Genomic DNA, 12,443 nt, shown 5'->3' with positions numbered 1-12,443 from the left:
GACATCACCACCTCCGATAGTACCAGTGGATCCAATCCATGCTGGTCACCAGAGAAGGACAAAGCCACCAAAACTCAGCTCCTGGTGAGCTTTCTTCATGGGTAAACCCCTGGGCAGCAGTATTGGCAGGATGTCTGTCATTGAAGTCTTAAAATCTAATATGGTAGTTTGGCCCTTATAGCTACTTATTACGGACACGCTGCTACTAAATACAAAAATGAAAGAGAATTTATATTCCGGTTTAATAAACCGTGTCATAATTAAGTTTACACATCCCCATGGATCTCTGAAACAATACTGAGCTAGATGAACTTAGTAACACCTGATTGGACACAAGGAGTTTATGGAAATGATCTTTTAATGCTTCTGGAAATTATTTTATGATGTTGGCAGCTATTTATTTATAACATAGGTAATTCCAAGGATGGCTTCCATATAATTCTGTGTTAGATCAAGTCATCTTATGGGTGAGCTAGACCTGTAAATGTTATTTTTTTTTACATCCAGGTTGGGGATACCAAGTGTGAGCCAATTGATCCTGTATATTATCTCCAATAGGCAGCATGTTCAGGGTACAAAGCGTCCTCATATATTCTCATATCCTGCCACTCTGACAAAAGCCGTAACTCACAGCATGCTTAATATCTGTGTATTGGCCAGAGATGGATCAGTAATATTAGTGTGCAGCCTCATCGGAATCAATCACTGTGTTATCAGCATGCCGAGATCCTCCTGATACAGCATGTACCTGTGTAGCAGAGCATGGGGTCTGTCCGCCAATGACAGGGAGCCAATAGCTTATTTATGATGGAATGTTCTTCTTATTACAGCATAGGACAGGGGGTGTTAATATCAACATTAAGACACAGTTCTATTCAGAAGGACAGGATATTGATTACATTCAGTAAATGACACAATAAAAGGACAATTGCTTTTGAAGCAGAACTCCGGGCAGATATAAAAGACATTAATGTGGCTCTGTAATCTTTAATAGATTATTAAATGTATTTCTTTATATACAAGCACCTTCATTTGACTTGGTGGTAGTCTCTTGCAGTCCCTATGGTACAATGGGCAAATGTTTCACCTCCTCTTGTTCTAAATGGGACCCAATCCTTTTGTTATACTCTCAGATAAGCCTGTCTTACCCAATCATTTTTGATTGATATTTTTGGCAATTCAATCCAATATTGGAGAGTATCCATGTTGCCTAATGAATTAGAACACTGTGTATTTCTGACGCTCCCATAGCCCTCAGTACACACAAGCATTGTAATTCCTACCTAAATAAACACTGCTAATTGTAGGACATATGACCGGGGCTCGGAGATGATGGAGCCGCCGTGTCCCGCCGGGTCAGGGGAAAGCCATAATTCATGTGTTTGTGTGTATAGTTTCAAAGCTCTATGCTGAGTGGTATTTATATATGCCTTATGTCTGTTATCGTTACATATGACAAATATTTATTTTTACTTTTAGGCATTTGGAAACATATTTTATATCCCATGATGAGAGAAGTATGTGCACATGCTTTGGAAAGGGGAAAATGATCCTCTATAGGACTGCATGTAAATTATTAAAAGGAAGATAACAATTTTGTTTTTTCTCCATTTAAAGGCAAATGATGCATTGGGTCTGATTCATTAAAGCTCTCCAAGGCTAGAGAGGATACACTTTCATCAGTGAAGCTGGGTGATCCAGCAAACCTGAAATGAATCTGGTCCAGAATTGAAAACAATTGCTAACAAAATAGCTAATGACTTTTAGGAAATCCAATCCAGTGCATTGGAAACTGCAACAATTAAGATACAGTCCTACCTTCCTTCCTGGGTGGAGCATGTCCACCATCATGTAGTCTGACCACTCCTTTCATTAACTGGATTTCAACCAAATTTTAACATGTAGGTTTTACTTAGGGCCATCTACATTCAGATACGGTCAGCTCATGGATATCTTCCAGAATGTCATCCTCCTTTAAGGCCTTCTTTATAATTTTTTTTATATTTACATAACTTCTCCATGCACCTTAGAAGTACCAAATATAACAGACCTGACCATGCCCCCTTATCTTTCTGTAATATATTTCAATAAGGGCTCTTGTGATGAGGAGTGTGACTGATACTCTGCTCTCACCACACAGAGCAATGGATTGTGAGAGCAGGAGGCAAATTTCCATTATGCGAAAAAAAATATTATAAAGCAAAACAAACCAACTCATAACATGACATGGAAGAGGACTATAAGGAGAATAAAAGGCACTGAGCATCAGTTGTGCCACATTTGGACAAATGAACATTTTATCGATTATAAATGGAGATAAGGCCACTTACCTCAAGATTTTTTGTTCTGCTGCACAGGTTCAGTTGATAGATGAAAGTTCACATCCACTGGAAAGCTAAGGAGACACAAGAAGAATAAACTTTATAAGAATGGGAGAAATTACAAAATGTGCACAGGAATATGAAACTCGTGACTGAATCCAATGACCTATCAGGCTTTATGAATACACAGCACCCAATGTTCAAAGAACCAAACCATTTATTGACTCTTTACACCCTTTATCAGTTTTAGTTTAGTAAACCAACCCAGGCAATCAACGTTTATTGCATTGCTACCCTTCCTAACATACAGTGGCCTTTTGACTCCAAAAATAATGTCAGTTTCTCTCCAAACAATGACTGAGGACCGAGTTAAACCCTTGCACAGACTATCCTCGCTGTAACCCCGAAGCAGAAAAGAATTCATCAGCCCAGATGCTCGGCTGTAACATTTGCATTTCCCCTTTATACAGATGTAAATTTGACTGATGACATCTCAGAATCTGCATGTCTCACTAATAAATGCTCGGCCCTGTTGCGGGGCAGCATTCCACAGCATTCTGATGATACAAGGCATTTGGATGACAAATGGCCTCCAAGACACCATTACTTAAAATATTGTCAGGATCTTATGCAAACAATATGAAACAGTTGCTGAACACCAGGCCCCGGAGAAGGAGGAGGAAATCTTAAGGCCTTCTGCTGACGATGATGGCTTCAACCTATGTCTGAAACTTGTGAAATAAAACTTTCCTGGCTCTTCAGAAATGTTGTAAGCTACAGCAATCGCTTTATTTTGACTACCAGTAAAAAAATATCATTGGTGTGTCACTATACTTTTTTTCAATTTGTGGGATCACAACCACCGTCCTGTAGTTTTTATTTCTGTATAGCAATCTGTTTTTTATTTCCTGACAGACCTGAACTCTGGGATGTCTCAACACCTTTAGGTACTCTCAGTGTAAGAAATGTGAGGCTGTCTGAGCTGCAGCCTATGTATTTCATTCTGCCTTCTTTTCATCAGCAATGTTTGGTTAGCTGCTTAGAAAAAAGAAAGTGTGGAGAGCAAGAATAAAAGATGAGGGCTTTGTGTAATGATTTGCTGCTGAAAATGTAATAGGGGTATGAGGGGGTCCAAGGTAACTGCAAGTGTTTCATGTGCTATTGCAGTCACAAATATTCAACGCTAACAGCCTACATTTTCATAGTTTTGTCTGAATAACACTGTGCAGTCCTATAGGAATCAGCATTGGGCCTAGTGCTCCCAATAAACAGCACAAATGAACTTGGAAAAGGGTATTTTAATGTGTACCTGTGCCCAGATCATGGATATTTACATATTAAAAAATAATAAAAACAACATGACCTCTCTAGCTGCTTGACCTGCAAAGTATTTATTCTCACAGACCCAAAAAAGACAATTTTTTGCAGCTTCTAACAACTTAGAAACACCTGCTGTGTGCTGACATTGGAGTGCTGGCAGCCTGAGCTTGTGATGAATTAGTTCACAATGTCTATTGCTACATAGGTGAATGTGGGCTTGTATTAAAGTGTTTTATTGCTTGTTCAGAATGGAAATTCTTTGGTCTGGGTACAGGTAAAGTAAACCAGCGGAGAACATGTTATGGGTCTATAGGAATATTCAAATGTGTGAGATTTCAGTCAATACAGTCTTGCTCTCCATTTCCAGTGATTCATCTTTTTCTGCCTATAAATATTACCGTAATGGTAAGATCACAGCATCAGACTGGTAGGGGCCCCTCCCGCGACCCGCAAGGTCAGCGATTGGCGGTGTAGAGCCTGCAGCGCTTGTTCCTGTATGCAGTAACACTGTCTGACCCGCTGTTTCATAAAGACATTCCAAGTTTTTAAAAAGTGCTTTGCCTCACAAAGTACACTGAGTTTCTGTGATTTACCATCTGGTCAAACAACATGAATTAATGGAGCCCATTAATCATGGCATGTAATAAAAAAAAGTTTGTTGCATTTCTGGTATTTTAGCTGAAATATGCTTTATGCTGTGAAGGAAAATCAGTACAGGGTTTGTGTTATTTACTGTCGCGATGGGTAGAATTGAAAATATGCATTGATTTGCATACAGCACAATGGGGGCTGTCAATACTGTGTCTGCCTGACCACTATCTGCCTTCTCTACAATAAGACAATTCAATGCCATTCCTTTCTAAAAGGTACGACCAGACAAAATGTATATAGGAGGAAGCTGGTGGTCACCTTCTGGCTTTTATACATTCCTTCATTATACCTTCAGGATTTATATATTGTGTAAAGCAGAAATTCAATAATATTTATAAAATAATTATTATAAAAAATAATAAAATTCTACATTTGCTGTTATACTGAACTTTCCAACAGTCATTTTTTTCTGCATTGGATGGCCAACATTATTGTACCCTCTTCCTCTGAACCCAAGTAAGCTTGATCGGTCCTTAGTTTACCAGATTTTACCCAAAATCTAGGAAGGGTTGTTCTGTGTTTACTTCCTCAATCCAAAGGCTCACGTCGGATGTCTATTGGTGTGCTGGAATGTTTCATAACAGCTTGCAACTACCCTTTCATGCCAATCATCCTGAGAAATGCCATGCTTCCATAGGCCAAGGTTTTACAATCTGTAAAGCATCATTTTATCTTTCAGCCTGAAATTTTAAATCAATAGAGACCTTAGATACAGCAGGTATGTGGGGTAAGTATCTCCTAGTGCGACCCCTGAGAAATAATATGCTGCAATATATTACATTTATGTTTTTGGGTGTAGATATACTTTAGGTGTTGAGCAAAGCCATGTATTGCCCAAAAAATGCCAGGTGAAGGTAAAGTCTGAAATAGTATTTTCTGGGTAATAAAAATCCTTTGTGTGGTTTGTCTTCCTATGAATGGTGGAATTCCTGTCTTGTTTGCCATTAAACCTGGAAAAATGACTGACTCTCGCAGAGCTCTTCTTTTTTTTTTTGACAAATGGCAGTCGGTGGCTTCCCTGCTCAGCCATCGGTGGGTAAATGAGGAGCGGCTGATTGCTATTAATTTACAAATCTGTTTCTCGTCTCATTCTTGGAGATGCACAAATAGCGGGAACATATCAATCACGGAGCACAGAGGTTGTGCTGTCGCCTGGCTTGATTCAATCACGTTAGTGCACATTTCACCAGCGCCTCTACATGCATTATTCACAATGAAGAGGGATACACGGGGGTTTAGTGTCTTCCATCTCTGCTGTCATATTGAGCCGAGAATCTCCCTGTGTTAAAAATATGTCTTCATCTATGCAGCAGATCAGTGCTATGTTTCTTTGTTAGCTTTACATGGCGGGTCACGGTAAACTGATTGAAGTCAGCTTTTATAGGTGACAATTGTCCTCAACTTCATGCAATTTGCATGATCTGAATGTACGAGGGTTCTAATAAATGGCCAAAAATACAGCAAGAGATGTGACTGATATGGGCCTGTATTACATCAATAATGGAAACTTCTGAATGCTTGGGGTCTGGCCACAGAGGAATTATGAACGCCGGGGACATTTCTTGGTTTTAAAAAGTCTCCGTGTACAACATACGGATAATACCGTTCATGGTGGAGATAAAGAAAGGAAGCTCCCATTTGGTTCTGTTCACTGACCGAGAATAAGGTCTGAGAATTATTGGGAACGGGCCGTTTTCTTACCACTTTACATTCTTTGCCAACTTAATTTCATCATTGCCATGTTTTACTGTTCAATATTTTGTCCTATACAATCATTAATTATTTGGGGTTTCAAAGCAGACCAAACATCACAACTAGTATTTTATCAATCTGCTGCCTTTGTTACCTTTCAGCCTTCCAAATAAACCTGTTCTGAACCTGGTCTGTGTTGGAGAATATACAGCACTAAAATCACATATAAGCCTCACACCAAAATTAATGTTATATCAAAAGTCATTGCAGTCTTTTTTAATCTGTGACTTTTGAATTTCTGATCACCCTGCCAATAAAGTCCTTGGCACTTCCGGTTCTGGAGTGACAATGCCTTGTCCTAATCATCCAAAAGTGCTCATGCACTGCCAGAGACTACAAGTGGCCGTTACACCACCCATTATGCCCATAGTTATCACTATTAGGAAACCCAACCTGGGAAATACCATGCAGCATGCAGATAAGATGCAGCGTCAGAGACTGAAGATGCATATAATATGTGGTAGAGGAGACTCCAGAAGATTAGTGGCACTGTAACAAATAAATACAAAGATAATAAAGTAATATATAATATAGTATAAAAAACTGCAATTGTTAACACAGCACCATGAGTGAATGTTACTTTTCCCTTATTTACATCCATACCTTTAAACTAGCAGGTGTGGAGAGGACAGACAACAGGTTATGTGTCCAGTGTTCTGTGTAATTCACACTTGTAAGATTCAACATCCTACTACAAATATACACAATCTGAAACATGGTCACACTGTCCTCTGGAGGCGGAACTCAGTATTGCAGAGATATGTCTCTTTAATATCCAGTATGTTACAAAGCTGGGTCATACACTTACGCACCTTTCATGCTCTTTGCACCATATGGACAGCTATAATGCAGAGTTTGTAAATATATATATATATATATATATAATACATATAGATATATATATATCAACCATCTTTGCATATTGTAAGTTTGCTTCTTGTGTAGTAACGTAGTGATTGTGAATTACTGCTCCTCTCTATGCATATTCAAGTGGTATAAATTCAGGAGGGGACCTGGCCATACAAATGTAATCAAATTGCACTCCAGCATGAGAACACAAAGCTCCATAAACAGATTTTTTTTGTAGCTGATAAGCATTCCGGTTTATATTGCTGGAGGGGGGCAGAGGTAGAAGAAAAAGTGGTGAAGACATAAAGTGCCATCACTCTAATCTCAAAGGAATAATAATGTTTTACACAAATCAATGGTTTTATACATAATTATTATGTCCAGGGGCTATGCTTCTATTCCTTAAAGTGAATGTGTCACATTGTCAATTCTGTGCAGAGTGACACGCTCTCTTTGTAATTCTCTCCCACGATTAATTACTTTCTCCCTCATTCCCTGGCCCCCCACTCCTTTCCCCCCTTCCCATTCTGACTTATTTGCCTACCAGGGGTTAAAAGCCCTCTGTAGGTCTGGGTTTTGGTTGCATCATGGGAATAAAGGAAACAAACTTTAGTTTACTTTTCAGTATTTTTGTTTTTTTTTTCCCATGGTTAGGGAGTTCCATTTTCTTTCTGTCCAGGAGTAACAATAAAAAGTGATAGGAAATTTCTTGATTCACTGGTTTATAAATAGATCGAAAATATGTCAGTCAGTAATAACATTCCAAACCGTAATCATGAAAAGTGCTAATAAAATTAACATGAATCAAAGTTATTAATAAATGAATAAAATTGCTATGAAAAACATGGACCACTTTGTGTCATAGTTTTATACTCAACTCAAGGTATTGTTCCTGTTCTTCAGTTAAAAGTACGTACCTCAGTTTATATTCAAGTATAAACAGTAAACAAAATAATTAGGGACAACTAAAATAATAACTACAAATTAAAAAAGGTAATTCAGGTTAATTACAAATTATTTTCTGCAATTTGCACCTTCGAATCAATATTGTTACTGTTATTCTTACATTTGGCAATAAAAATAAGTGCTAAGTTAAAAAGTTTACAAATAAAAGAAAGAAGAAAAGAAAAAGAAAGAAAGAAAGAAAGAAAGAAAGAAAGAAAGAAAGAAAGAAAGAAAGAAAGAAAGAAAAGAAAATAAGAAGAAGAGAACAAGAGAGAAGGGCGAATAGAGGAGAGAGAGAGAAAGACATACGGTAAAAGGGAGATGAGAATAAGAGAAAGAGAGAAAGAAATGCTAAGGGAACTAATTTCGGGTTCACTAACAGTTAATAAGGAGCTATACCATCAGTTAAAAAGGTTTTTACAATTATTTAAAATTATTTTGAGAATAATATTTGTAGAACAGGACCTAAACTGTCCAAATGATAGCGCAGTCCTGCATATTACACAGGAGGAACAGAAGGCGGCTCTCCCAGTGCAATCATTGTAGATCTGTGACAGCCGGGCTGTCCTGGATACAGAGCAGGTGGCTGTCAGACTGACAGCGGAAGGAAGTGCCTCTAACACGTGCTGAATTACAATTTCCTTGTGTAGTCTGGAGGGCTGAGTTTATTAGTTTGGCAGCTTTGTTTGTTTTTGAGGGAACTCCACCCCTGATGTGTCCCCATGATGTCACTCTTCTGTCCCTGGGCTCCGCAGTCCAAGCAAAACCTGAGAAAATGTTTTGCCTTTATATACACCTATACTAATTACTATTTGCCCCACCCCTGTCCTATATTTTACCCAGCCTTGGTAACATCCTATGTCTATCCTCGTGTAGTTTTCACAACTGATAATAATTTACCAAAATATCTTTCTTTATAGCACATTTATCATGTTTAACTGGAGGCATCTGGAAAGAGGAAGCTATGTTTGTGCCATGGTAGGGTATTTAGTGCTTTGTGGACAAGCAATGATACGTTCCTATATATTACTGTAAAATGTTAGCAACCAATTGATTGTTCTGCTTTGCATGAACAGCATCACAAAGTGCATGGTGGGAGAATACATTATACTCACGCTGAGATGCTGGTTTGTCTTTAAGCAATCAGTGGGTCAGAGTAAAGCATTTAAGTGATGAATAAGTGCCGAGCTCCGGGGTGAGGTTGGCTCAGTTCTGCAATATTGGGTTATCGGTGGCAGCATGAAATATGTGGTAGACTGTACAGTACGTCCTGTTATAAGGGTGATGGCAAGGACAGGCCTGCAACATACAGAATATATTGTGTTTCGAAGTGATGACACCACAGACTTATTTTTGGGGCAGATCATCTGAGTCTGCAGAATTATTAGACATATGTAGGACAAGGGAAGAAGCGAATGAGCAGAGAGCATTGATTTAGCTACAGTAACTGAACAAAGGGAATCTATATAGGCGGACATATAAATTTTGCATTGTGAAAGCTTATCAGATTCATATTACATTTTTTCCATTAGAATCATGAGAATAGTACAGGGTCACGTGGACATGTGACAAAAGGTGATATCTTTATCCAGGTCCCTTTCTGGACCAAGCAACGTACCTCTGGAGACACCACTAAACTTACTATACCTGGCAGTCAGCAAATACCCGCAGTGGCCATATACCCACCATATACTTTACAGACAAAGCAATTATTTGCAAATTTTACCAAAATTAGTAATCACCCCCCTCCCGTACTTGGATCGGATCTCAACTGACATGTACTGACCTAAACCTCTAAAACCACTTCTTCTTTCTCCCTTGGCCTGTTACAGGCTATGCAAGCTGCTAGAACAGAAAGAGGGGAAGAGCAGCAACCTTCAGCCTTGCGTGGTTGTGGTGCCACACAAGTCATAGAAGGCAATCTCAATGCCTAACACGCCATTATCAAATAGCACTGGCAGACTGATAATGGCGATGTCACAGCTCTATACGACACGTGATTTAGTGGTGGCTGAGAAGATAAAAGTAACTGTGGTAGATTAGATGACTTGCCAAAACACTTATGCTCCACTACATCCTCCATTTGCCAGTCACCCTTTACTGGCTACGCCTGCTTACAAATCACCCCTAGTACTTCCCTCTTGAATGTCCGGGGTGAAATATTCAAATATTCAATACATGAACATTTCCCTATTACCCATCCCATGCATCCTTTAATGAGCCATCAGCACTGCATGAATGCTAAGATGTGCTTAGAAATAGGTCACATACAGAGACAAATTTATTAAACTTTTCTTTCACCTCTGACTTCTCCCCTTCTCATGCGACCTCAACTACACTAATTGGCTCCTATCAACCACAGGCTTTGGGTACACTCATGGAGACACAAAGTCCCCACGAGCAGTGTTGGACGTAGCCAACAATGGGCCCTTGTACAGAACTGACTTGAGGCTCTCAATGGGGGCCATTGTTGGCTTAGGAAGATCCAAGGCCCTTATGCAGTTTGCACCTACCTATGCCCATCCCTGCCCAGGAGTTATGGTGCGGGTAATAATAAAGGGACACTGGAAAATCTTTGCGACTGACGCTTCACACCTGCAATGTTTGGGGCTAGGATTGGTCACAGTTCTATAGACATCAGATTGTCTGCTGCTAGTTTAATGGTCTTCTGCTAGTATATGGGCTGCATGATCCACAAAGGAATGTCACTTCATTTTACGAGCTATTGTTCTGTCACATCAACTGCATGGCGCGGGGGAAATGAAGATGCTCGGGATGAGATCAAGTAAATATTGATCAAGCCCAATGAAAAAACACAGGAGCGGTGTGATATATTGCCAGCCATCCAGCGTTACTCAGAATTGAGACTCGGAGCTGAATTACTGGAAGATGACTTCACTGCTACAGGCCGAAACCTTAAAGTGACACCTCAGCCTGTCTCCATAATATCACAATGGCGCTGTCCTTGGCTTGGCATCTAAATACGAAGTGATAACAGAAAAATGGCTGAGTTCTACATAACTGGCCACCAGCTGGGGAATCTCATCTTGCATATTTCATTCTCGGCTCTGATGTTTACCTAATTACCCAATGGCGCAATGGCTTGACATAAGAACTTGTAATTGGGGAAGAACTTGGGCCTGCTGTCTAATTTATTGTCATGAATGTATCTCAGTGGGGCTTAAATATATGCTTCCTTGGTGTAATTAGCCTGGCTGTGTGGAATATGGAATTCTAATCATGTCAATATAGATATATATGTAAGGTGGGCAGGCTGCAGTACAAATTTTATGAGCTGTATGGCACTTGGACAACTATGTATCTGCTGCAAAAAGCCAGCAGTCATAAATTTATAGCTGGATACGTCTTTAAATCTTTACATTTGTTTTTTTGGATATAGTAAGCGATGGATATAACATTTGACATTTGTTGTCTCTTCTTCATGTAACCAATATTCCTTTATTCCCAGTCTTAAGACACAATAGGAAGTGAGATGAGATCTCTTCAAAGTGTCCCCCATGATTTTTTTTTTCTGCATCTGACCCATTTTCCCCACTTTCAGTCCTGGTGACAATGATTATCAGAACAAATAGAGAGGGTGAAGCTATCCAGCAGGGATACAGACAGCAATACAAACCTAAGATGTGTTTTCTCCTTGATATTCTAGAAAACTTGAGATGTTTGATACATTGGAAAAGTTGTATCTCACATTTTTCTGTTACAAATTAAAATGTAAGAATTCAGCCATACTTGTAAACTTTTTTACCACTCAGAAAACTAATCCCAGTGACATTTGTGTTCCTAACAATATAACAACATTATTTTTTCTTGCACCGGAGACATGAAATGGACACATGAGCCCGGAATGATGTGATCAGATCAATGTTCATCTGTTTGGATCTATATGGAGGAAAAAGAGGGTAAAGTGGTAAAATGTAGACGTTTTTGTGCACAGCCGCTCCGCTACGCTCTCTGTCAGCATTTGGGTACCCAGCTGCATTTCAAACGCAGCTTTAAAGTGCCGTCACTCAGGATCAGCCTTCAAGATTCTGATGAATGTGCCGACAGATAAGGGCTAATTGGCAGACTGGCTGAGCCGTTTTTTGATGACACAGTGGAAACAATGAGAGACAGGAGGCACCAAAGAAAGTTTAGAGAGAATAATAAAGGCAATACAAAGACATTTTAGGCCACGAGACAGCCGATGCAGAGAATGAGCCGTTTTATAGACAAGACGGAGAAGACAGAGATATTCAGGGATCTGCAGAATCAAATGCAATTAAAGCGCAGACTATATGCGGCAATGTGTCTTCACTGAATACAATGACATATTAATATCTGCTAACAAGTACAGCACTGCACCATATGACAATTAGACAATTATTGTGTTTGTGGCTCACAAACTGACCTAATCTATTCCAAGCAGAGATTCTAATAAGCAAATTAGCTTGTTTTCTAAACTAAAAACCCAGAAAATGTTGTTTTCTATACTGATAATCACCACTACTTAAAAGCTGGTCCTCATATACAGTCATGTGAAAAAGAAAGTACAATTTAAATGCCTAAGGTTTGTGTATCAAGTCATGATAAAAAAAAAATCATCTG

General features: G+C 39.2%; 1 protein-coding gene across 1 annotated transcript in view; it reads right to left on the bottom strand.

The window, feature by feature from the left end:
* The window catches only part of TSHZ2 (teashirt zinc finger homeobox 2), a 285,070-nt gene that overhangs the window by 250,671 nt on the left and 21,956 nt on the right, over nucleotides 1–12,443 (bottom strand). Inside the window, exon 2 of the mRNA XM_072414171.1 lies at nucleotides 2,331–2,395. The gene's annotated coding sequence lies outside the window, so the exon portion shown is untranslated. The remainder of the gene's footprint in view (nucleotides 1–2,330; nucleotides 2,396–12,443) is intronic.

This window comes from Pyxicephalus adspersus, chromosome 6 (genome assembly GCF_032062135.1).
Source record: "Pyxicephalus adspersus chromosome 6, UCB_Pads_2.0, whole genome shotgun sequence".
NCBI classification, from domain to species: Eukaryota; Metazoa; Chordata; class Amphibia; order Anura; family Pyxicephalidae; genus Pyxicephalus; species Pyxicephalus adspersus.
This window is presented reverse-complemented; position numbering and strand designations above follow the sequence as displayed.